This window comes from Lygodium microphyllum, chromosome 17 (genome assembly GCF_053477565.2).
Source record: "Lygodium microphyllum isolate KBCC chromosome 17, Lygodium_microphyllum_v1.1.10, whole genome shotgun sequence".
NCBI classification, from domain to species: Eukaryota; Viridiplantae; Streptophyta; class Polypodiopsida; order Schizaeales; family Lygodiaceae; genus Lygodium; species Lygodium microphyllum.
The window spans coordinates 130,354,789-130,380,741 of record NC_141151.1 but is presented as its reverse complement, the minus strand read 5'-3'; the positions used below and the strand labels follow the sequence as shown (position 1 = coordinate 130,380,741).

The 25,953-nt window shown below is 41.0% G+C and overlaps 1 long non-coding RNA gene across 1 annotated transcript; it reads left to right on the top strand.

The window, feature by feature from the left end:
- Positions 1 to 2,157: 2,157 nt before the first annotated feature.
- LOC148022347 (uncharacterized) lies at positions 2,158 to 3,163 on the top strand. The gene is made up of 2 exons (XR_015694484.1): positions 2,158 to 2,553; positions 2,755 to 3,163. It is a non-coding gene; the product is annotated as an uncharacterized LOC148022347 (long non-coding RNA).
- Positions 3,164 to 25,953: the final 22,790 nt, after the last annotated feature.

The window sequence follows — 25,953 nt, the reverse complement described above, 5'->3', positions numbered from 1 at the left end:
ACTTTAATGAGATCTTTTCTCCTGTGGTTAAGATGACCACCCTGCGCTTAGTCTTGGCTTTGGTTGCTCAGCTTGACTTGGATTTATACTAGATAGATGTCAAGACGGCTTTCTTACATGGGGACTTGCATGATGAGATTTATATGGAGCAAACTAAGGGCTTTGCAGAACCTGGCAGGCAGCACCTAGTGTGCAAATCGAAGAAAAGTCTTTATGGCTTGAAACAGGCACTTAGGGAGTGGTATCATAAGATTGATGCCTTCATGCAGTCACAGGGCTACAGCCGGAGTGCTATGGATCCGTGTCTTTACACGAAGAAAGCCCGTGATGGTTCTTTATTGATTTTAGTACTCTATGTGGATGATATGCTGATAGTAGGGAAATCTCATGATGAGCTAGATGCTCTTAAGGCTCAGCTCAAGAAGAGCTTTGAGATAAAAGATTTGGGACAGGCCGCTCACTACTTGGTATGTGCATTAGATGCGACAGGCATCAGGGACTCCTCTACTTGTCACAGAGGGAGTACATTCATAAAGTCCTTGAGCGCTTCTGCATGCAGGACGTAAAGCCTATTGGCTATTCATTGCCTTCTTATGTGAAGGTATCACAGGCTGATTGTCTGTAGACAGATGAGCAGAGGGCCGAGATAGCCAAGATTCCCTATGCATCCGCAGTGGGCAGTCTTATGTATGCCATGATAGCCACTCGTCAAGATATTGCCTTTGCAGTTGGTGTTGTGGCATGATATATGGCTACACTTGGCAAGAAGCATTAGGATGTCGTAAAGGGTATCACGAGGTACCTAAAGGGCACTGCAGATATGTGCATATGCTATGGCAGTCAGGATACAGGAGTTGTGGGGTACACTGACTCTGATTATGCAGGACATGTCAGCTATGTATTCGCCTATGCTGGAGGTACTGTTTCTTGGATGTCCAGGGTGTAGAAATGCATGGCCCTTTCTACTATCAGAGGCCGAGTATGTTGCAGCCACTGAGGCTTGCAAGGAGGCCATTTGGTTGGGTTGTTTAGTTGTTGACCTTGGTATTGATGCTATTCCTACATTGTATTCGGATTCTATGAGTGCTATTCAGTTAGTCAGGAATTCGATCTTCCATGCGAAGACGAAACACATTGAGGTGAGGTATCACTTCATACGTGGGGTCGTTGAGGACAAGTCTGTTGATCTTGTCAAAATCTCGACTGACGAGAATTCTGCAGATCTGCTCACGAAAAGCCTCTCTACAGAGCACTTTGCCTTCCTCAGGAGGTTGATAGGCGTGGGATGAGATGACATTTTTCCTCATCCTGTTGTACATGTGTACATGTTGTATTGTCTTTTTTCTTTTTCTTTTCACTCCTCACTGGGGCAGATTCGCCTTTAAGTGGGAGGTTGTTGGGGGTAAAGGCGCCTTTGCCTAGTTACCCGTGTATTACTACACTGACAGTCACCGCCACTGCACACTGCAGGTGGCGGGCGCTCGTCACCGTCACTTTATTCTTTATTCTTTTAGTGACGGTTTGAATAAAGGAAGGCCCAGTCACACATTGTGACTATTGGAGTTCCCATTTCTAGTCTCTCCCTTTCTTGCTCTTGCTCTCTCGCCATAGCTCTCGAGTCCAACCTTCGATCCGTCGCTCCCTTTCAAGGCCAACCATGTTTTTTCTCCTTGAGGCAAGGAGCAAAGAAGGCCATCCATGCTTCTGTTTTTCTGAGGCAAGAAAAATAGCCTTGTGGATAGCAATGTGTAGAGCCCAGATGGATATACAGTAAAGGACAAGAGTCACGCCCCAAAATGCTACTTTGATTAGTAGACCTTTTCTTTTTGGGGACGTGTTACACACATTCAAACTTTGTAAATGCACCGATTATAACCTCAATGAAGCCATCACACATTGTAAGCGCACATTGTTTCTCTCTTTCTTAGGTCTAGCACATGAAAGCTGTCCGTAGTTGTAGGGGCACAAACATAGGAGTGCGTACGAACATGGACTTACTATTGCCTGCGGCACAATGATTTTCTGTTGTCACTACAATCCAAGCTAGTTTGTACCGATCTACACTCAAATTTTGTCTCCTCAACAAATAATTACTAGTCATCATCAATACGTAATTAAGCTTCAATGGTCAATATTCAATTCAATGGTCAAGTGACTTTGAAGGCATGTGCTGGCACGAGGGGTTTTCTGCTGGCGGGGGTTGTGAGACATCCTGATTCTCGCAGGTTGGTTGGCGGCTTAGGGTGTTTGTGTCTGTGTGTAAGATATGAAAAGAAAAGAAAAGCGCGAGTGCTTAGGGTATCTGAGATCTCTCCCTGTAATAATATATATGAGATGAGATGAGATGAGATGAGATGAGCATAAAAATATAATAAGCGCCTGAGTGCGCCTGAGTGCGTTGCGGCCCCCATTCCCCATTCCCGGCTCTGCAAGAAAACCGTGCCTCCTTCTTTCCCCTTGTTACTTGTGCATCTCTCTCTGTCTCCGCCTCTGTCTGTCTGTCTGTCTCTCTCTGTGTCTATCGAAACAGAGCAAGGTCAAGAAGGGAATCAGGTACCTGCATGCTTTCTCTCTGTTGTTTCTGGATTTTCTTTCTTATTTCATCTGTTCCCTGCCTGTACTGTGTCTACGCCATTAACCTTTGCTCATGTTTCTCATGCACTAAGCTGATCTCGTCTCAGGTGATTTCCTAGTGCAATAACTTGAACTTGACCTTGCCTAAGGAGTGTTTTTCTCATGCGATCTCGTTGGTAGGTAGCTTCTGATGGCAGCCAATATACTGAAGATCACTGTGGTCACCAGCCTCACTGTCCCGGTAGAGGACCTGGACGTTCCTGGCGCCATTTTTGAGGAGGTTACTGCCAAGTTTGGGCACTTAGAGAGCTACACGCTCGAGTTGCAGTCAGCGGACGGGCAAGTCATATCAAACACTTTGATTACCAACAACAACAACAACAACAGCAACAGCAGCAGCAGCAACATGGATACTCCAGCGCAGGAGGGTTAGTAGACCACGAGCAAAGTATAGTTTCTGTGTATAATGCACAGAGGTGCTCTAGTCTAGTGCTCTATGTATGTATGGCTCCATCATGTGTTCTCTTGAGGATGCCACTAGTTTCCACAGTCTCCTTTTGATCTAATACATCATCGAACTTGGAACATCTATCAGATGCAGACTAAACGCATCCCTCGCTTGTCGGATCAGCTTTGTCCCATTTTCAATGGGCTGTTGATACGGAGATTTAGCATATTAGAAGAGGTCTGTTGCAAAGGTGTGGTGTGGTGTAGTGCTCTCTTTATTAAGTACATGTTGATGACAAATTAAGTGGACAGACAAGTCTCTACTTCCTGCATTGTTATGAGCATATGTCTATCCATATTTTGCACTAACATCCAAAGCTTTTCCCATTTTCATCCTAACTATCTTAACATGCCATCCCAAACTTTCTCCAAACTCAGTATTTCATTTTCATGTTGTGTAGCACAACCTTTTGGCATGTAGAAGTGTCCACATACACTCCATATCATATCACACAAAGTGCTCTATGATTTCTCCTTGAGCGAGAGAGGCTCCCCTTTCCCTTATATTTGTCTAAATTATTGTATCATGAGCTCTTTTGTAGATGAGGCTTTGCATACTTAGCCAAGTAGAGAGAGAGAGAGAGAGAGAGAGAGAGAGAGAGAGAGAGAGAGAGTATCTCAGGTTTGTTCTATCAAAGTACGTCTAGTTGGTGTCTAGATTTGCCAAAAACTACTCCATGTGGAATATGAGTGTTTAAATAGAGATGATAAACCCTTTTCATGGGTCGTATGAAAATAGCTTTCATGGTTTTCATTACTCAAGGCTAGGTCATAAAAATTACACTTCATACAAGTGAAGGATGCAGAGGAATTTATCTAGCATTATGTCATGCAAGGAGGAAACATGTGTGAAATTTTTCTATCTAGCATTATGTCATACAAGGAGGAAACATGTGTGAAATTTTCTATTACAACATTGTTATTAGCATGTACCTTGAATAACCATCCAATTGATGTATATGGTAGGTATATATAAATGGGGTTTAATGTGGGGTATGTGTTAGAGAGAGAAAGAGTATGTGTGTGTATACAAGCATGTAAAAGTGTCACATGTATATATAAATATACTTATATGCATACAAATTTATGTTTGTATGTGTTCAAGTAAAAAGATTGGATGTTAGATAATTGTATCCTAGTATTTGTGTTTGCCAAGTCTTGTAAGGGTGGCTAAATACCCCACCTGTCTTATTTTCCCATTTAAAACTAGGTTGATAGGTTCAACAAGGTTTAGTTAACTATTTTTGTTATGAATCTTATTAATTTTGATGAATTGAATTTGCTTTTAGCCATATCTAGGAGAAATGGATGTGTTTTGAAATATATATGAGAATTGAATGTATGTTTTTAATGGATCATATATATCTTTTTGAATTGAATGTTTTTTAAATCATATTTTAAAAAATAAAAATATATGTTTTAAATTACGTATGTAATGAACTACACTCAAACTTTTAAAGCTAATTAGATTTGCTTGAAAACTTGTCATACAGGTTAACATGTTATGTTTATGAAGGGTATTCGGCAAAATCTAGAATCCAAAGCTAGAAAATTGCTTGGTCAAAGTTTGAGATGGAGTGGCTTTGACATTTCATTATTATTTTAGTAATTAACTTATAACTTCATAAAAGTGTAGAAATAACGTTAAAAAGCATATGAATATGTTATACAAGTATATCGAAAAGCTAGCATACGTTGTATTTATGAAAATTGTAGTTTGCTTTGTTAAAGTCAAGCTTGGAATGATGATATATAGCTTGATGAGTAGATTAAATGTGTAAGTCTTTGCTCGACCACTAAGACCTACGAATTGATGATTGCTTCAAGCGTTTCAAGCCAAGTGCAATGGTTACCTTTCACATGGCCATATGTGTTCTCATACCTATTTTCATGCTTGGTTGAGTTTCTTTTACCTCAAGCACTTCGATAGCTTCACGATCCAAGCTGCAAGCTCAAGTAAGCTCGATCCTCGAACTCCAAGCTCTATTGTTGGGTACAAGATAAGAGAAAATAAAAATGAGAAGATGGAGAGCTTCTCCACACCAATCCCTTATTCTCACATACTCACTTTCTTACACACACTCTCAAGCATAAGCATAAGCAAACAAGAAGAAGAAGAAGAGACAAGAAGGAGCTTTTTCATTCACTTTTGAGCTATTATACATGTTCTCATTTCTTTTGGGCACCTATATTATTTTTACATGATCGATCATTTTAGCTTAGGTCATATTTTTCTTATTTTTTTAAATTTACATTGTGGTTTAATCCATGCTCGTGTTTACTCTTTATAAATTATGTAGGAGAGAGCTTGGTGTTTTTTTATAAAGATTTAGGGGCGTCTTTACATTTTAAAATACATCTCTTTTATTCTTGCATATGCCTTGGGTTTTTAAGATATCTTTGTGCTTTTCGTATTTTTTCCTCTTATTTTTGTTGTTCGGTCATCTTTTTCCACTTTGCCTTGTTTTTATTTTTTTTGTTTTTAATTTTTTTTTTTTGCATATCTTGTGCTCCGGTTAACATTACTCTCTTCCTAGTTGAGTGCTAGTTTCATGGCATTTGTAGGCTTTGTTGATGAGGGCTCGAGTGATTGAAGGGTTGTGGAGGAGGTCAATGATGGGGGATTGCAAGAATTGGACATGAAAAAGAAGCATATCAAAGTGGTTGAGGTTGTGGAGATCAAGAGTAGAGTGAGTGGGTGACGGGGCCTTTAAGGTCAATGGGTTGTTCTGGTTGGTTGAGTTTACCTGAAAAAAAAAAAGAATGTGCACTGCTGCTTGGCAGGTGTGTCTAACTTGTCGTGCAGTGCATTGTGTCCGTGCCAGTGGAACTGAGAGTTGGATCACATCGCAGGCAAGCTTGAGGTGTTTCACACTTGACCTAGTTTGTGTAGAGGGGAGGTGTAGCTTAGGGAGACATGTCTAACCATAGGGTAGTGTAACCTCCCTAGGTGTGTTCTACCCTGGATGAGTCCTAAGTGTGGAGTAGGGGACAAAAGGGCTAGGGGATTGGCACAAAGCCGGTTGATTGAGGCCATCGGACGTACCTAACTTGTGGACCTCTAGGTGAGGTAATTGTGATGCTCATCAAAAGTGAGAGGTATTGCTTGTGCTTCTTTTGGTTTTCTTTTCCTTTTCTTTGCTCTTTCCTTTTTATTTTTGAAGATACACAAAGAACTAGTCCTTATTTATCTTGGTTGTGGGAGGAAGAGAGTGGGGTTTTGAGGAACTTACTAAAGAAGTTCTTACTTTGCATGTAGTTCTTTAGATTCATACGTACATTTACAAGGGTTGTAGATAAGAATGGATGATTACATCTAGTGAAGCGGCTATCATTTATATCTTCTAGTAGAGCCATGCAAAAAGATGGAAGAAGTGTGTCTTGCATCATAAGTCTAGCTATTATATAGCTGTTTATGCCGGTGTTCAAGTCAAAAAAGAGGGGCGGTAGGTGATATTTCTGAGAGGTAGGAGCTTGTTCGAGCAACACCCTAAGTAATCTAAGGTAATTACATGTTGTAATGAAGATTGGGTCACAACAGGAGAACTCAATAAGGAATTGGGAGATAGGGGCTTAAGGTCATCTACAGAAAATGTGAGGGCCTCTTTTAGTTTAGTAGCTTACATTATATATTTTGGAGAAGTCATAATGGCCGTGGATATTGGAATTAAAATCCACCCCTACCCTTCTAGGATATGGCATGTAGGTCGGGTCATTTCTCTGATAGGGTGTGGTGTTGCAAAAAGACATCCATGCATCTATATTTGCATCCCAAATTTTTCTCCACTTGGATTGTTCTTTGTACCCCTTTACAGTCTTGGGCGCTTCCATGACCTTATCTTCCTAATAGTTTGGTGATTTTGTCCTCCACAGTGTTGGGTTCTTTTCTCTTTTTTCGTTCCATCGGTCCCCTAATCTTCTACCAATGTTTATCACCTCTTCCACTACTCTGGGAGATACCACTCGGATCATTACGGGTGGGAATTGGAAGGTGAAATCAAAGGGTTTGTACTTGTTTTTTCACTGTTTCCACACCACGAGTTCCATGTTCCAATTGATAGGGAAACATTTTTTCTTTTGTGGGATAGGAACTTCCGGGATTGCCAGGGGTTGTGCCCTTAGGCTTCTTCGTGCTTGCTCCGACATCTTCTCTCTCCGTTCTAACTTTGGCTTTCCTTTCTAGCATCGAGTCTTCTTGTGGAACCTCTTGTTGTGCTTTTGATCGTGGGGGGCTCGGCTGTGGGACCTATTCTTCTTTGTTCTTGCTTACCTCGAAATCTTGCCCTCCTTTTGTAGGTGGTGCTTGCTACTCTTGTCTTGCAAGCTCCAATCGTCTTTGTTTCTCATGATACCCTAGCAACTCTACTTCTCATACCATCAACCCTACCCTTAGCAAGTATTCTCTTTGCTCTTGTTGGCTCAAATGGGTCTCTACTTCTTGCATTTGATCACACAATCCATGCCTTATGGCTCTGCATGCAATTTCTAGCTTCTTCAAAATTTTTGTGGCCTGTTCCTCTTCTGGTTGTGTGACACCTAAGATGGTATTAAGAAAGGTATGTTATTGGTCCACCATCCTCGTCTCCACGGCCTCTGCCTTGCTCTCTACCAGCACTCTCTTGCTCTCTGCATGGGCTAGATGGTTTGCCAAGTCTTTCACTCTTTTTTGGCTCCTAGCTTCTTTCCACTCTTTGGCTCATTGCTACATTCCATCTAGAATTTCGTTTTGTCTTTTAGGCTAAAGCCACCACTCTTGACTCCTGCTCTTTCCACCTTTGGGTGACATTTTCTTTCTTTTCTAGGCACTTCACTTCACCTTTCAGCCTTTCTTGCTCTTCCAGCGCTAACAACAGCCTGTTCTCCAAACCCTCCATTTCTTTTTCATGTTTCTCCTCTTCGTGAGCTTTAGAGGTGTCTTCTATTGCAAGCCTATCTGTTGCCTTCTCTACTTTGGATTCATCGGGTAAGGTCCCTACTTTACTAGTGTTGTATCAGGAGTCATGGTAATGTTATACGTTACGACTCTTGGATCGAATCCTTTAAGTTATTCTAAGAACCAAGCAAGCTTTGTCTATGTACTCTTGCAAGAGAGCAGCGAGATCAACCTCCTCTTGCTTGGTCAGGTTGTCAGCTTTAAACACATGTCGAGGCTTCTCCCCTTCCCTGGCAAAGTTGAATTTCTTGACCTTGGTAGGCCCTTTTATTGGTTCACTTGCCTACCCTTGCCTCTTCACTCCCAACAAGATCACTACTCTATCTCCCTTTTTGAATTTAGTGAAGCACTTTGGTAGGTCATGGGGCTTCCTTTGTTGTTCGGCCTCCATCTCCTTTGGTTGTCCTCTTCTTTTCTCCTTCAACCATTTGTGCCTCAGATGGACCGGCTAGTCCCCCTTGGTGTATCTAGTTTTAGGTCCTTGGGGTATCTCTGGATCGCTCTCGGAGCAGCTTACTTCCAACTGAGAGTTAAATTCACAACCCTCACTAGAGGAGGGAGTCTCCCTCAGTAGTCACAGCTCTGAGGCTGATTCTATTCCAAAGAGAGGCACATCACTTGGCTGGACTAGCTCTACTTGCTCATAGTCCATCATGCCTAAGTGATCCAACCAAGTGCAATCACATTCAGTTTTGAAGACTCCTCTTTCAATCTTGAAAGCATTGGCTCTCCATGGCTTTGATCAATCGACTGTCCGTGTCGTACTCTATCGTCTCGGTCTCTTTTCTCTTTCCTTGTTTGTGGAGCATCACTTCTCATACTCGTTGTCCGAATCACTACATTCTAACTGCTCGTTGTTGTCTAGGTTTCTATTCTCAGTTCTTTTTCATCTGTGATCAGTGCTTGATTGTACTTGAGGTTTAGGTCGTGCACCTTGGTCCATTGCCATTTTGGCTCATCCATGAGGTCTTGGAGTGGCTTGAGATTGGCGACTAGATTACTAGCTAGCTTCCTCATTAAGTACTCAAGAATCCATTCGAGCTTAAGTTTATTAGCAAGAATAATGAAAGGGATAGGAGTTTGTCGTCTACTAGGGCTTATCATGCAAAGTGTCCCTGAAGTTGGGGTCTCACGCTTTGGTAGTTGGGATGTGTTGGCTTTACAGGGCTCACATGTTGTCCTTGCTGGTTGCTTGTAATTCTCTTCTTTGTCCAAAAATGGCAGGTTGATGGTGGATAGCACATGCATCCAATCATCTCATCTTTCGGACAGGGGATATACTTTGTTAATGGCCCATATAAATTCCTGACTGTGAGTTTCCCTTCAAGATATATGAGATGGCATCCATGTTGATCATCATGGTCTTTTAGGTGTCCATCTTGACTCTGACTGGCTGTGTCCTGTTACCCAGGAATATAAGACTGTTATCCTAGTTTTCGATTACTCGTGCGTTTTGCATCCAGGGTTAGCCTAACAGAATATCATAGTCCACTCTCTTCATAACTATGAAGTTCACTAAGAACTAGACACTCACTATTTTCAAGGGCCAGTCCTTCATCAACACCTCGAAAGGCCTAACTTTCATTCCATTAGCCAGTGTTACATTAAACCTTGCTATCTTCGCCGAAAGGTTACCCCATGCTTGTAGGACTACATTGCTAAGCACACTAACTCCCACTCCTGCATCTACAATTCCCTTCCTTGTGATGTCACCTAATGCTATTACTCGTATGATTGTATGCATCTCTATGCCTTCCCAAAAAGCATTTACATGTAAGGACTTAGGCATTGAATTCAATGTTAGGCTTGGTATCTATGTGGCTGCATCATGGTCATGCAACTCGGTTTCTCCTAGCTCAGTAGGTCCCTCTACGCATTGCTTGAACTCTCACCATAATGAGGAGCTTTGCCTAAGCATATCCCCCACTGTTAGAGTCATAGGGGCCGATATCAATGTTGTAAGTAGGCTACTAGTTGCTTGCCTTCTATTATGTTCTATGCCCTTTTTCCATTGATCTTGGGTAGTCTACTCGTTTGCGTGGGACTTAGGCTTCGTCTCTTTGGTGTTGCCTTGGGTGTGGAAACTTCGTTGGATTCTATGCGAATAGGTAAGACTAGTGTGCTCACACTAGTGAGCTCATCAATTTCATATTCCATGATGGGTTTCATATCTTTTAGGTGTGTTCGACCTTCTCTCATCCACTCCTAAAGCTTGTCAACCACTTTTAATTGGTGCCTTGGATATCGAGATATTCTCCAACCTTAGCACTTCCCTTTTCTGCTTTGTTAGGAGCAGATCTCTTTGCTTCTACATTCGTGACTTGCTTTCCCTTTTTTGATAACATAGTGGCACTATCAATTTTGAGTGTCATTTGTATCTTAGCTCCCTTTCTTCTCCTCCTACGACTCCTCTTTTCTATGGAGGCTACGTCAAGGTTTCTAGGTCCTGGTAATGAGATACTAGCTTGCCTCGTTTGTGCCCTAGTCATGACATTCAATGAGATGGAAGTGGCCTCTACATCAAGCGTCTCGACTGCAAATAGTCCCAAAGGCAGCATGGATGGTACGTTAACTGAACTAGTGGGCGCTTTTCTCCTAGGGCACTCAGCATATAAATGAGTGATTCCACACTCAGGGTATTTGAGGTCGGCCTTTTCTCGATTAGCTTGCTCTCATTTAGGGCAATGAGAGGAGATGTGTCCTGGGTGGCCGCAAGTCCAATATGCAATAGGTTCTTAGTTTTGACCTTCTAGACCTCTACACCTTCCCTGACCTAATACCATCACCAACACTGGTCTAAAATCCATTAAAATGCGATTACCCTCTTTGTTGTAGGAGATGTAAAGGTTTACATATGCCTCTTCCTCATTTGCCTCCTTGGCATAATGCACTAGAGGGTCAATAGGTGGGTGAGTCACGAAGGGTGCAGTTGGTCTAGGTATGCATGTAGGATTGATGTCCATCCTAGGGATTGTTGGCCTTGAATCATCGGGTGCTGAAAGAGCTAATGGAGCTCCCCTTTCGTAAGGTGGCTGTCTATTTCCTAGGTAGTAAAGTTGATTGTATGGCTGTGAGTATGGCAACCACCTTGGCAATCAACAATGCATTGCATCATGGCCAAATCTACCGCAGTTGGCACAGGGTCTAGATCTAGGATCCATGCACTTGACTTGAAGGTGAGTTTCTCCACAATGCACGCATTATACATGAGGTCTTGCGGGCCTTCTCATCATCTCTTGAAGCTTAGCCAACTATAGCTTCATGTTCGCTAAAACTCTTGGCTCTGATTGATGTTCTTTCCTTTCTCTTGGGTGCTTTGGCTTGATCTCTCGCTAGTGATTGTGGCTCTCTCTAAGATTCTTGAGTTTGTGCTATCTCGGCTTGTGGTCCTTGAGCTTCTCTCTTTGATTAGGTCATCCACTCCTATGGCTTCTTCAAAGGCCCTAGCTAGTACATCCATTTGCAGGTTTGAATTGCCCACCAAGGCCTTGTAAAGCTCTTCGCTTGAATTCCACTTGTGAACAAAGTGGAGACCGCTCTTGCATTGGGTTGTTCTCTGCAGTTGGGATTCTCTTAAAGAGACTTCACACGTGGGTGATGTAGTCTCGAATGTCCTCTTTGTCCTTTTGACGTTAGTCAAACAATAAGGTTATCCAAATACCCTAACTCAAAGAATCTCTTGATGAAGAGACTCTTGAGGTAATTGAAATTATTCCATTTGACATTTTTAAACTAGAGTTCCATGTCCATCCTTTATCCCGAAGGCAAAGACCAAAAGCCTATGTGCATTGAATAGGGTCCATTAGGCCATATGACTTGCACACCTACTCAAACTGCTCTACAAAACTATTTGGGTGGTTGTTGGGTTGATACTTGTTGAGTTGCTTGGAAACTATGGGTATCTTTGTTTGGTTTTTGGAGTTCGGAGTGATACCTAGTCCTGTTAGCAATGAAGCTTCTAGGATTGCTTTGCTCTGCTATGCAACTGTGTTATGTGAGTCTCTTTATCAGAAGCTTTCTCAATGTAAGGTTGACTTCAAGCGCTCTTTCCCTCTCAATGTTGGGTCCTGTCCTATTTCTATTGGAAAGTGCTAAAACTGGCTGGACCTCTCGCATTTCTATCTCGACCTCAGCCTCTGAGCTCGCCATTCCTGATTGTAAGCAGCCATGCCTTGCAGTGCTTTCCTTGCTTTTTCACTCTTCCTCAAGGTCAGCTACGATGTCCTCAACTAGCTTGCCATGATGCTCCATCTTGGTTCGTAGATCATATTGATTGATCATTTGCTGGATGTTGACTAGGAAATCTCCCATGTCAAGCACATCAGTTTCATGATTGGTGCTAGAGCCAGACATGTCAACCGTTTCTTGAGCCACTAAGGTGTCGATCAAGTTGATCAGGTCTCATTAGTCCCTAATAGTGCTATTCCTCTTTTTATCCAAGTGGGTTGGCTCCTTGAGTCTCTTGCCACTTGAATGATTGAGGTCTTCTCCTAATGGTGGGTTTATTTAGTATATGTTATCATGCATGAGTTCCTTGTTATTTGAAACAATCATCTAATTTAAGCAATTGTCTTGTGAGTAGTGCTCTTGACTGTGCACTGTGCTAAACCAGACTTTTAATTTTTAGATGCATTTCAAGTGATTAAACAATGTGATGTGTGAAAGAAGCCAATTCAATGCAAATCTCGGTTCTCCCCTTCATTCAGATTTGGTTCAATGTTTGCTTCAAGGAGGCATAAATTATGGCTACCCTCTTGGTCTGCTCAAGGTCTCTATTGGGCATGGTTAGTGGTTGCAGTCACTTTTGGATTGTCGGGTGCCAAGTCCTTGGACAAATCCACTCCTTGTCCTATCCACTTTGTTGGGAAGTGCATTGGGGTGACCTATGACTAGGGTTTTCTGGCTCCTATCTAGGTTTGGCCAACTCAGAGCATGTTAAAAAATTGGGGTTTGCTCATCTATCCAATTTTGCTAGTTTTTGTATGATTCCTAGAATTGGGCGTCTGATTCTAGCATCCTATTCTAGTATCTGATTCTAGCATTTGAGCCTGGGTCCGATTCTGATTGTTCGATTTTAAGTGGGTGTCGATCGGATAGTGAGACTTGGCCCGATTTCGATTTTCAAGAATCAGATGCCTTTGGTTGAATTGGACCATTTGATTTCGTAGGCGCGTACTCACAACGTGGCTCAAATTTGATTTGTTTGGGCTCAATTTGCCACTTCGGGGCCCTGCAAGTTCCAAACAAGAGAAGAGAAGAGAAGAAGAAGAAGAGAGGAGAAGATTGAGAGCTTCTCCACAACGGTCCCTCACCCTCACACACTCACTCCCTCACTTGCTCACTTCCTCACACTTTCTCTCTCAAGAAAACAAGAATAAGAACAAGAAGAAGAAAAAGAGAAGAGGATAGCTAGTTTTGGTTACACATAAGAATGAGCTTCTCCATTCACTTTTTCACTTTTATACATGCCCTCATTCCTTTTGGGCACCCACCCCTTTTTTACATGACTGGCCATTTTAGCTTACGTCCTCTTTTTCCTATTCCCTTCTATTTACATCATGGCTTCACCCATGCCCATCCACTCTTTACAAATTGGACACGAGGGAGACTGGCACTTTGTTACAAAGATTTAGGAGCGCCTTTGCATTTTAAAATGTACCTCTTCCACGCTTGCACTCACCTTGGGTTTTTAAGGCGTCTTTGTGCTTTTGGCCCTTTTTCCTCTTATTTCTATTGTTGGGCTGCCTTTTTTCACTTCACCTTGTATTTTAAAAAATTCTTTTGCTTCTCTTTCTTTTTAAAATTTTCCTTTCTTGCACTAGGGTAAACACTAAATTAAATCTAGTACTAAAACTGCAATAACCTTAAAAACTAAAGGTTAATGAAATCTTAAAAATGTTACGCTATCGGATTGTCCCTCCCTACCTATCATCATCACCTCCATCAAGCTACTTCAATATCATGATGTCAATTAGTACCTCATCACTTGCATCTTAGTCATCCTCATTGTTTGCATCCACAAAGCTCACATTAAGATCTATCTTAATGAAGAGCTTGTACACAGGGAGTAAAACATGCTAGGTTATCAACCAAGCCAAATGCTGTAGAAGTCTTAGAGGCTAAAGCTATTGGGCATTATTGTTTCCTTTGCATATTACGTTGCTAGAGAGAGAGAGAGAGAGAGAGAGAGAGAGAGAGAGAGAGAGAGAGAGAGAGAGAGAGAGAGAGAGAGAGAGAGAGAGAGAGGAAAATAGTTACAAAAGAGGGTGTTAGAGATAGAGAGAAGAGATAGTGGAAAGAGAGGGAAATAGAGAAAAAGATAGTGTGAAAGAGAGATAATGTTACATAGATCGGATGCAAGATGTGTAAATAGTGAATGTTCAAAATTGTTTACTGTAGAGAGCAAAGAAAGCGGAAAAAGAGGCATCAAGAGGAAAAGTGCAAGGCGGAAAAAATGAAAAGACACCTCACAAGAGAACGACCCAAAAAAAATCTAAAAGCATGGAAACAACCGCGAAGAGTGTGAGGCGCAACTATGGAAGCGGCAAAAAAGCCAAGAGCAAGAAGACACACCTTTAAATATAAAGACGCAGCCAAAATCCCTGTAAAACAATGCTAGGCTCCCTCCTGTGCAATTTGTAACCATGGACGGGTGGTAGGACTAAGCTAGGAAGTTAGGGCAAAGGGAAAAAGGGCCTACGCCACGGCTGGCCATGTAAAAAAGGGGATAAGGGGATGACTACCCAAAAGGGATTTAGGGTCTTGTATATAAAGTTGAAAAGTAAAGGGAGAGCTCATTCTTGGCGTGTGGCAAAAATCTTCTTTTTCTTCTTCTCTTCTTCTTCTCTTCTTGCGTGTGCTTGGGTGAGGAAGTGTGAGAGAGTCAGGGAATGAGTGTGTGAGAATGAGGGATTGAGGACAAGAAGCTCCCCATCTCCTCTCTTCATCTTCTTCTCTTCTCTTCTCTTCTCTTGTCTCGCATGGCTATGGATGATGGAGCTTGACAGAGAGGGATTGAGGTTGCTTGAGCTTGCCTTAAGGATTGTGGAGCTATCGGTGTGTAACAAAGAGGAGGGTACTCAATCGAGCATCAAGGTAAGCTCACTACACCCCATACGTAGGGATATTGCATCGGCTATGTGAGAGGTATCCATGGCCGCTTGGCTTGAAACGCGTGATCAATAAGTGGTCCATAGGTCTTGAGGGTTGAGCTAGAGAGCACCCTTCATTTTGGTTCCATTGTCAGGACACACGGATTCAAGCCTGGAGTGCCGCACACTTCAAATCAAGCATGGAAGTAAGGTTTCATACCCGAACTAGTGCTTGAGGTAGATAGGAGATTTAGACATTTTAATCTACAAAACAAGTAAGTATTTTGGGTTTCTGATGTGTAAATGAGTAGGTTGATTCAGCCCAAGCATTGTCTTGTGATTTTTATTTGCATTTAGGTAGGATAGGAGAAAAATAGTATGAGCACACAGTAGGATTTTTGCTGCTGTATAACAAGCTTGAACATGGAAAAGCAGGGTAGAAAATGAAATCTTGGATTAAATGTTGGTAAGAGGAGCAAGACTAAGATGAATGTAGACCTGGCCAGGGCAATAAGAGGTCACGAGTGGCAAGGGAGACCTCATTTTGCATTTGAGAGATTAAGGAGAATTTGAGAGAGAAAGAGACCTGCTGATCACAGGGGAGATCATGCGTTTTGATTTCGGTGTTTTTGACTGAGCCAGGTACGTAAGGATCTTCTTTATATGCCATTGGTGTGATCTGAAAGGTATGACAAGGGGCCGTGACAAGAGCTAGGAGAAATCGGCCAAAAATCATAGCATTGTGTTGTTGCTTCTTCGCAGTCAGACCAATGTGTTTTGGTCCGACTCCTAGAGTTGGGAAGTCAGACCATCTGACTGGGAGCATTGGACCATCCGACTCCAGGAGTTGGACTGCAACCTAGGTCCAATCGGACCATTCGTTCAGTCGAATGCTCTTTTGATAGTCAGACCCAGACCCTGCATCCAATCAGGCACCCAATCATCCTATCGGATGACCAACCAATGGGTCCAGTCACACCAAATTTCCACCAACCAATCAAACAACCTATCTCAAGCAGACATGCCTCAATCAGATCTACCTCGATTGGATCACCGGATCTGATTGGACCAAAAGTCATAATCAGACCACACTAAAAATCAGACCACTTTTTGGAGTTGAACCAGACAAGTTGGATCGTCCGCGACTCCGAGAGTCAGACCACCTAGAATCAGACAAAAAACTAGGAATAGGACCACCTCCCTAGGTTAGGACCAATTAGGACACATTCTCGAACATGCCTAGATGCCCAATCCGGCTCGCCAAAACTAAAAAATGGAGAAAACTGCAAATGTACAGTCTAGAAGCGATCTCTAGCAGCTTGACCAAGAGACACCGACTTGACTTAAAGCAGAAAGAAATCGATCCATATATGATAACCCATCCTCAATAGAGCGTAGAGGGAGCAGCATAGACATCGAACAATCCTTAGGAGCGACCAGAGACCGCACTTAGAGACATATTAGATCGTATACAAGAAAGAGGGATAGCTAGAATTGCATAATCATTTTGCAAGTGCACCCCACAATGATCTCTTTCACATGAGTGCATTGGAAAAGGAAAGAAAGCCTAATTTTTCTCTGTGCACCCATCATTGAGTGTACGTAAGTTGAGGACTGTTTCTAAATAACAAGGAACACACACTCAGTCATAATAACTCGAAGGAACCCATCGATAGGAGGAGATCCCAAAACATAGTCGAGTGCCTCAGAGCCCCATTAATAGGACCCTTGAAGACGGCAGGGGGAGTGAAAGGACAACAAGATTGAGGGTAAAGTGCTACCGGAGTTGCTTAGAATGATTGACAATCTCATAGAGTAGGAAGCAAGAACGAGGTCAATGAGCACAACTTGCTAACCAAGATGGTAATCCAGGATAGGCTAGTGGAGGAGGTAGTGGCAAGCCTAGAGAAATAACGGAAAGTAGTTAGGAAAGCACTGCAAGGCACAGATGCCTACAACCATGAGCAGAGAGCTAGGAAGCTGCAACAGGACATAGATGTGCATGAAGCTCGACACGTGCTAGCCTTAGCTGGTAGAAGCAAAGTAGGACCAAACATGGAGAGAGAGAGAGTGCTAGAGGTAGATCTTACTCTGAGCGAGCTTGTGACTAAGTGGCTCATGGACAATACGGTTGCCGAATAGAGTGCAGCACTGCTAGCGATCTCGTTACTCTCAAGCCTAGGAATTACTCAGGGGGCAAAGAGCCAATAAAAATCCTTGCTGTAGCCAAGAAGTTGTACAAGTACCAGCCTGGTAGCGACCTGTACAGCTTCGTGGAGCAGTTTGAGCAAGTTTGCAAGGCCAACGGTCTCATGGACCTTGCACAACGCTCTCAAGCTTTTGGGCTCTAATTAGGTGACAAGGGTAGAACATGGTACACCAGCTTAGACGGAGCTGAGTGAGCAAACTTTACCCTCCTCAAGGACCTCTTTATCAAGAGATTCTTGGAGGTAGGATACTCTGATAACCTCATAGTCTGACTGATGAATGTCAGTCAAAGGGGAAAGGAGGACATAAGGGACTACGTCCCTCATGTGCGCAGTCTCTTCAAGAGAATCCAATGAATGAGCGGCCCAATGAAAGAGTTGTCCTCACCATGTTCATAAACGGAATCCATAGTGAGGAATTATATAAAGCTTTAGTAAGTAACTCTAGCTTGCAGTGAGACATGGTAGCTAGGGTCTTAGATGAAGCAATTAGGGTGGATGACCAACTGAGAGAGAGAGGCTCTCGAAGTTTGAACCATGACAACTCGAGTTGGAGGACCTCAGGGAGGGCCACAACCTCTAGCAAAGGATCAACCCCTAGCATGCATAATAAGGGTAAGAGTTTAGATCAAGGCCAGGAGCTAATCGAGGTGAGGATGGAGCTAGCATGACTACAGGAATTGATAAGGAAGCCAACGAAACCACATGTCCAGTGTGTGCATTGTGGCGGCAACCACCTTCTGGTCGAGTTCCAGGACCCTAGATGATGCGAGGAGGCATATTTCACGATGGATTTCGTACCACGGTGGATTCCGTCAGGTTTTATGGTGGATTCCGTAAGATTTTATTACAGGGGCTCATACACAAAGTGGATTCTTTGTGCGAGAAGTCGATGGGGACGCCTATCCTTTTCGGGCGTTTTGTTAATTTTATGTGTACATGGGTGATTCCATAGCGGGTGATTCCGCAAAATACATATTTAATTAATAAACGTTTATGAGTTTAGAGTACGCACTCATAATAAATTAAGGTTAGGATTGATTTCTAACCAATTTATTTATGTAGCTGAAGATTGCTAGGTATTCACTTTTGTCGGTTTAATTGTATTATTTTTCTAACAATTGTGAATGCTTTAGTTGATGTGTAGAGCTAGTAGCGGTGGCAGTGGGAAGCATTGGAGGATAGCGTGTATTCAAGTTATCGTCAATATTTTGATGGGCGCTTGTCTTAGGCATGGCGCCTATATTTTGTCGCGCTTATTTATCAAGGCATTTGATATTTATTTATTATTTTTGTATGCACATGGGCGCACGATTTAGATATTTGTATTGGACATTGTATTTGGGTACGCTTGACTTCTTGGGCGCCCATTAGCTTTAATTCTATTTGGCACAAAAGCAAACTCAAAAGCTAAAGTGTGCTATTTTGTAATTTGGGCTATTATTTGAGCTTAAAGATGAATAATATATGAAATACATACTTTGTGGAGTGCTCACACAAGGCATGGGGGAAGATTGCATCCAATTGGTCTCTTGTTCATGTTGTGCAAGCTTTCTATATTGATTTGTGTGGTGCAAAAAGTAGAGTTTTTTTGTTCTTGGGGACCTTCTGACGCTCACTATGCGCGCATACGGCGACCGATCTGTGCAGCAGTGGTATTAGAGCGAAGTTGAGATCGAGAGCTTCCAATCGCTTACCATCTTGCGCGAAGACGGAGCTCCTGGAATGATCGAACTCTACAATCAATTTCGTCATGAATGGTTGCTACCAGCATGTTCTTGGCGATCAAGAAACCTCTTCTGCACTCTCTGATCGTGAAGGACCAGCCTATGGAGGTGGAGGACCATGTGGATAACTTCTACATCAAGTCCTCTTCAAACAGTAATCTCCATAGCTTAAAAGCTTAAAAGCTTTATTTCAAAGGTTAAAAAGCTTAATAGTAAGCTTAATAAGAAAGCTTACGGCCTCAAATTTGATGAATTATTGCCGTGGGATGCTGTCGCCATAGTCGACGGCGTGAAAAACGCCCCCTCTAAAAATCGAACGGCGACACAGACAGCTTAAGTCTTCTAGAGCTTAAGTCAATTAAGCTTTAAAGAAGTTTAATCACCTAAGTTACACTAAGCTTATTTACTCCTGCAAGTTATTTAAGCCATAGAGGTCACTACAGACTTATTCAACAATTCCCATAAACGCAGTTCACATGACGCAGAAGCACAGAATCCGTTTATTACTCTCTGGTAGACTCTGTTCACACTTGCAGACTTACTGAACCAATTTTAGCAAATGCAAAAGTTCATACGTAGGTCATACAAAGATTATACGCCGTTTCTACGAAGATGGTTGTGACAACGAATACCGCAATCGCAAAGGACAAAGACCATAAAAGCCAAATAAAAATATATAGCTCATCTCGCTAATAAGATTTCGAGAGTGTGAGGTCTTTTGGATTTTACAGGATGATTGAACAAAACATGGACGATTTTATGGCTGAAGGTGATTTACCCGAACCAATGATGGAGCAAAAGTTGGACTTAATTATGATGCAGCTCGAAGAAGAACGAAGAGCCCGACAAGCTTTGCAAGTTCAATTGGCCAATTTACAATGATCTACCACCGACCAAGATGGACCGCAACCCGAAGATCTTATACGACGTACCATCGATGCGACACTTGAAGCCCAATCCATCCGCAAAGAAACAAAGATAAGTAAAAGAAACTTCAAATTTCATACTTTCAATGGATCTCGAGATGGAAAGACTGTACTTGCATTTATCAGTCAATTTGATGATTACTTCCATGAAGAAACATATGCTGAGAAAGACAAAATTAAATGTGTCACTAACCATTTAGTTGATCGAGCATCTTTATGGTGGACTGTGGTCCGCAAGAGCATTGATTATCCCACTACTTGGGAGACTTTCCAAAAGAATTTTTTGTAGAATTTCCTTCCTCCTCAGTTCCATGAAAAAGCCATTAAGCAATGGGATCTTCTACAGCAAAGAGATTGCGAACCTATTTCCCAATACACTGAATGTTTTTGGAATGCCCTATTGCAACTACGCATGCTCGAAGATGTACCTGAAGCAACTCACAAACACAAGTTTATGTCTGGCCTACTTGGACATTACTATGCTGAAGTCAATATGTTCAAGCCAACAACCCTTGAAGATGTAATTTTCTTGGCTCATGACACTGAAGGCAAGATTCACGGAAGAGACAAGCGACCACAACAATTTCAAACTAATGGTAACTAATTTAAGTCTTAGACACAACCACCTGCTTGGCCATCAAACACCAATCCAAACCCTAAGCCATCCTCATAGCCAAATCCCAACATTCCTAAACTTCCTGCCATTACCAATAATGTAACTAAAGCCAAACCCATAGTTTGTTACAAATGCCATCAACCTGGACATCTAGCAGCCAATTGTCAAACCAAAAAGCCATCTGTCCATATCAATTATCTTGGAGTAATCGAAGAAGAAGAACGTGAGGAAATACCTGACTTTACGGAAGATGATGACGACATTGGTACTACTTCGGATACGTTTCCAGGTATGCCAACTCCCCATTCTTTGTTAACAATGAAATGTTTTGTGCATGGTAAAGAAAAGACTATTTTACATGATGATGGTAGCACACATGACTTTATTTTTGCAAAGTTAGTGAAAGAATTGAAATTACCAACTATTTTTACACATTATCGCATTAAAGCTGCACGAGATATAATGGAACGCAAGAGGTGCATAATTTAGAAATTAAAATTGGTGAATATACTGAACGAAGAAATTTCCTAGTTATACCTTTGCAGTCTAGTGACATTATCTTAGGAATGCCTTGGCGTCATCAATATAATCCTGACATAGATTATTCTACGTATTCAATTAAAATTTATTTTCAAGGAAAACAAATCACATTGTATGGTATGCATACCTCCAATAATTTTTCACTGCTTACTCATACTCAGGCTAAATGTGTATTACGTAAAAGTAGCAAATCTTATTTAATATGGGTGAATGAACTTCAAGCTAAAGAAAAATAAATGCATCCTAGGCATACACAATTTCTTGCTCAATTTCAAGATTGTTTTGCTGATGATTTACCATCTGGACTACCACCTTCATGTCCTGAAGATCACAAAATAGATTTAATTCCTAGAACACAACCACCATGTAAAGCACTATATAGACATAACCAAATTGAATAGAAAGAAATTCAAAATCAAATAGAAGAATTGCTTAACAGAGGATTAATTAGACCTAGGAGTTATCCATTTGGCACACCTGTTTTATTAGTGAAGAATAAAAATAATACTTATTGCATGTGCATTGATTATCTTGCCCTAAATAAAATTACTATTAAGAATAGATATCCGATTCCTAGGGTAGATGATCTTATGGATAAACTACAAGGATCTGCCATATTCAGTAAGATAGATCTTAAATTTGGTTATTATCAAGTAAGATTGGATAAATCGGATATATTCAAAACTGCATTTAGAACACAATTTGGACACTATGAATTTCTAGTTATGCCTTTCGGTCTAACTAATACACCAGCTACATTTAGTCATATGATGAATCACATATTTTTGAAACATCAATATTGTGTCATAGTATTCTTTGATGATATATTAGTATTCAGTAAAAATGAGAATGAGCATTACGAACATTTATCTTTAGTTTTTGAGTTATTAAAAGACAATCAATTGTATGCTAATCCAGAAAAGAGTGAATTCTTCCAAACAGAAATTGAATATCTAGGACACATTGTTTCATCAGAAGGTATTAAAGTCGACCCTAAAAAGATAGAAGCAATTTTAAATTGGCCCATACCCAAAAATGTGCATGAGTTACGTTCTTTTCTAGGTCTTGCTAGCTTTTACAGAAAGTTTGTGAGAAATTTCTCATTACTTGCATTACCTTTGACAAAACTTTTAAAGAAAGGTATTGTTTATAACTGGTCTGATAATCAACAAAAATCTTTGATTTATTGAAACATGCATTAACCCATGCTCCTGTATTACAACTACCTGATTTCAATAGACCATTCTTTTTAGTAGTTACTGACACTAGTGGATTTGGAATAGGAGCCGTCCTTATGCAAGATAATCATTCCATAGCCTACTCTAGCTGTAAACTCAAACCATCTGAACTTAAATATTCTACTTATGATAAGGAATTACTAGCTGTAGTATAAGCCTTATGACAATGGAAACATTACTTAATGGGTTCTGAATTTATGATCAAAACTGACCAACAAAGCATTAGACATCTCCTTAGTCAACCCCAAATATCTGACCGACACATTAAATGGGCAGCTTTCATTCAAAGTTTTCATCCCCTTATACAATATCAACCAGGAAAAGAGAATGTTATAGCTGACGCTTTAAGTAGAAGACCGACAATTCATAATATTTCTGTGATATCATTTGATTCCCTTATCCCTATGAAAGATACTTATCATCAGGATCTTACTTTTCAAGCTGATTAGAATAAATTAGTTGCAAACAATTGGATTCCTATTGATTCACTGTCTTATAATAATGGATTCATGTTTTATGAAAAAAGATTATGTGTGACAGTTCCATTTCGATCATTTGTTTTACATGAAATTCATTGTCCTCCATATCAAGGTCATAGAGGTATTATATCTACTTTGCGTACATTGACTGAAGATTTTTATTGGCCACATATGGACATTGATGTATCTAACTTTGTTTCTGAATGTTTAGTTTGTCAACGAGTTAAAAGACACAATGGTAAACAATATTATTTACTAATGCCATTATCTATTCCATCACGACCATGGGAATAGATTTCAATGGATTTTATCAATGGTTTACCTAATACTAAAGCTAACCATGATATGATTTGGACTGTTATAGATAGGTTTAGCAAACAAGCATACTTTATTCCATGCAAGAAAACTTTAACTGCATCTCAAGCTGCTCAATTATTTTTAAAAACTGTTTTCACTAACCATGGTTTACCAAAAGTTATTATTTCTGATGGTGATTCTAGATTTTTAATAATTTTTGGATTACTTTGTTTGCTAACTTAGGAACAAAGATTGATTTTTCATCTGTATTTCATCCTGAAACAAACGGTCAAACAGAAGCTATTAACAGTACTATTTTAGATCTTTTACGTGCTTACACCATTTCAAAACCACACACATGGGATACACATCTACATTTACTTCAGTTTGCATATAACAATACACCACATACAGCTACAAAGTAAACACAATTTGAAGTTATTTATGGATATAGATTGCCTACACCTGTTGCATCATTATCAAACAAAATTCAGATTGCCGATAATATTACTAACATGCATGCTACTATTTTTGATGAAGTTAAAGATATGATTGTCAAAGCCCAGCAATCATATACAAAATAAGTAAATAAGAAAAGACAGGCTATGAATTTTAAAGTTGATGATTATGTTTGGTTACGAATAGAAAAATGAAGATTACAAAGTGTAGATAAACACCCAATTGTGAAATTAGCACCTAGATTCTATGAACCATTCAAGATCATACACAAAATCAATGACAATGCATTTAAACTAGAACTACCACAACACTGGAAAATCCACAATACCTTTCATATTAGTTTATTACGACCTTTTAGAGGCCAATTACCTGTACACCCTGTCTATGAAAACCCACCTTTGCTAGATGATGAGACTGAAATCCTTGAGCCTGAAACTATTATAGATACTGACTTTATGACCACTAGAACTGGCCATAGATATTATAGATATTTGGTCAAGTTTAAAAACCATCGTATTGAAGAGGCCCAATGGATGCACGCTAGAGACTTAAATGCTTTCTCCACTCTGTTAGCTCCACATTGAGATAATAGCAATTGAGGACAATTGCTATCCCACCCCGGGGGTATGATGCCAGGAGGCATATTTCATGGTGGATTCTGTGCCACGGTGGATTTCGTGAGGTCTTATAGTGGATTTCGTAAGATTTTATTACCGGGGCTCGTACACAAAGTGGATTCTTTGTGCGAGAAGTCGATGGGGACGCCTATTCTTTTCGGATATTTTGTTAATTTTATGTGTACATGGGTGATTCCATAGCAGGTGATTCTGCAAAATACATATTTAATTAATAAACTTTTATGAGTTTAGAGTGCACACTTGTGATAAATTAAGGTTAGGATTGATTTCTAACCAATTTATTTATGTAGCTAAAGACTGCTAGGTATTCACTTTTGTCGGTTTAATTGTATTATTTTTCTAACAATTGTGAATGCTTCAGTTGATGTGTAGAGCTAGCAGCAGTGGCAGTGGGAAGCATTGGAGGATAGCGTGTATTCAAGTTATCGTCAATATTTTGATGGGCGCTTATCTTAGGCATGGCACCTATATTTTGTCGTGCTTATTTATCAAGGCACTTGATATTTATTTATTATTTTTGTATGCGCATGGGCGCACGATTTAGATATTTGTATTGGACATTGTATTTGGGTACGCCTGACTTCTTGGGCGCCCATTAGCTCTAATTCTATTTGGCACAAAAGCAAACTCAAAAGCTAAAACGTGCTATTTTATAATTTGGGCTATTATTTGAGCTTAAAGATGAATAATATATGAAATACATGCTTTGTGGAGCGCTCACACAAGGCATGGGGAGAGATTGTATCCAATTGGTCTCTTGTTCATGTCGTGCAAGCTTTCTAAATTGATTTGTGTGCAAAAAGTAGAGTTCTTTTGTTCTTGGGAACCTTCTGATGCTCACTACGCGTGCATATGGCGACCGATCTGTGCACCACTAGATCTAGGCCTTGTACTAATTGTGGTAGGTTCGGCCATGATGCCATGCATTGTAGGTTGCCTAGGAGATTTCCCTATGCCCAGTAGTACAATCCACTGTACCTAGGGAACATACCACTAAATTTCTTTGGGAGAGGAGCCTAGTTGGCGCTCCCATCACCAAACAACACAAAACCAACCATCCCTAGGATGGAGATAAACCCAACAGGCATACCCAAGCCACCAGGACCTTACATGATCCATCCACCAAGCAATGCTCCAGTCCACTATGTGGAAGAGCCTAATGAAGACGAAACCTATGTGAACCCTTACTCTTGTATGATGATGAGGGAAATCCACTCCTGATGGACTATCAACCAATATCAATGATGGCAATAGGCAGAGGTAGGGGCAGAGGATCGCAAGACCAATCCAATCTCGTGTTGGACTTGCGGTCACCTAGGCCATATCTCATCACGTTGTCCAGAGAGAGAACAAGTGAATAAGAAAAAAGTCGACCTTAGATGTGTCGAGTGTGGCATCACAACTCATCTCTTCATGGATTGCCCTAGACAAAAGCCCTCCTCTAGCTCGGCAATTGTGCCATCAGTGCCTTTGGTGTTGTTCGGAGTCGAGACATTCGACATTGAGGACACACCCATCCCGGTACATGTCATGACAAGAGCACAGACAAATTAGGCATGCATATCATTGCCTGGGCTTAGCTACTTAGATGCAGCTCAATAGAAAAGAAGAGCCGAAGGAGAAGGAAGAAAAAATCTGATGCAAAGGTCACACTTAAGACCGAGGATGCGACAATGCAAGTGACTAGCAATAAGGTCACGGATACAGAGGTAGAGACCATC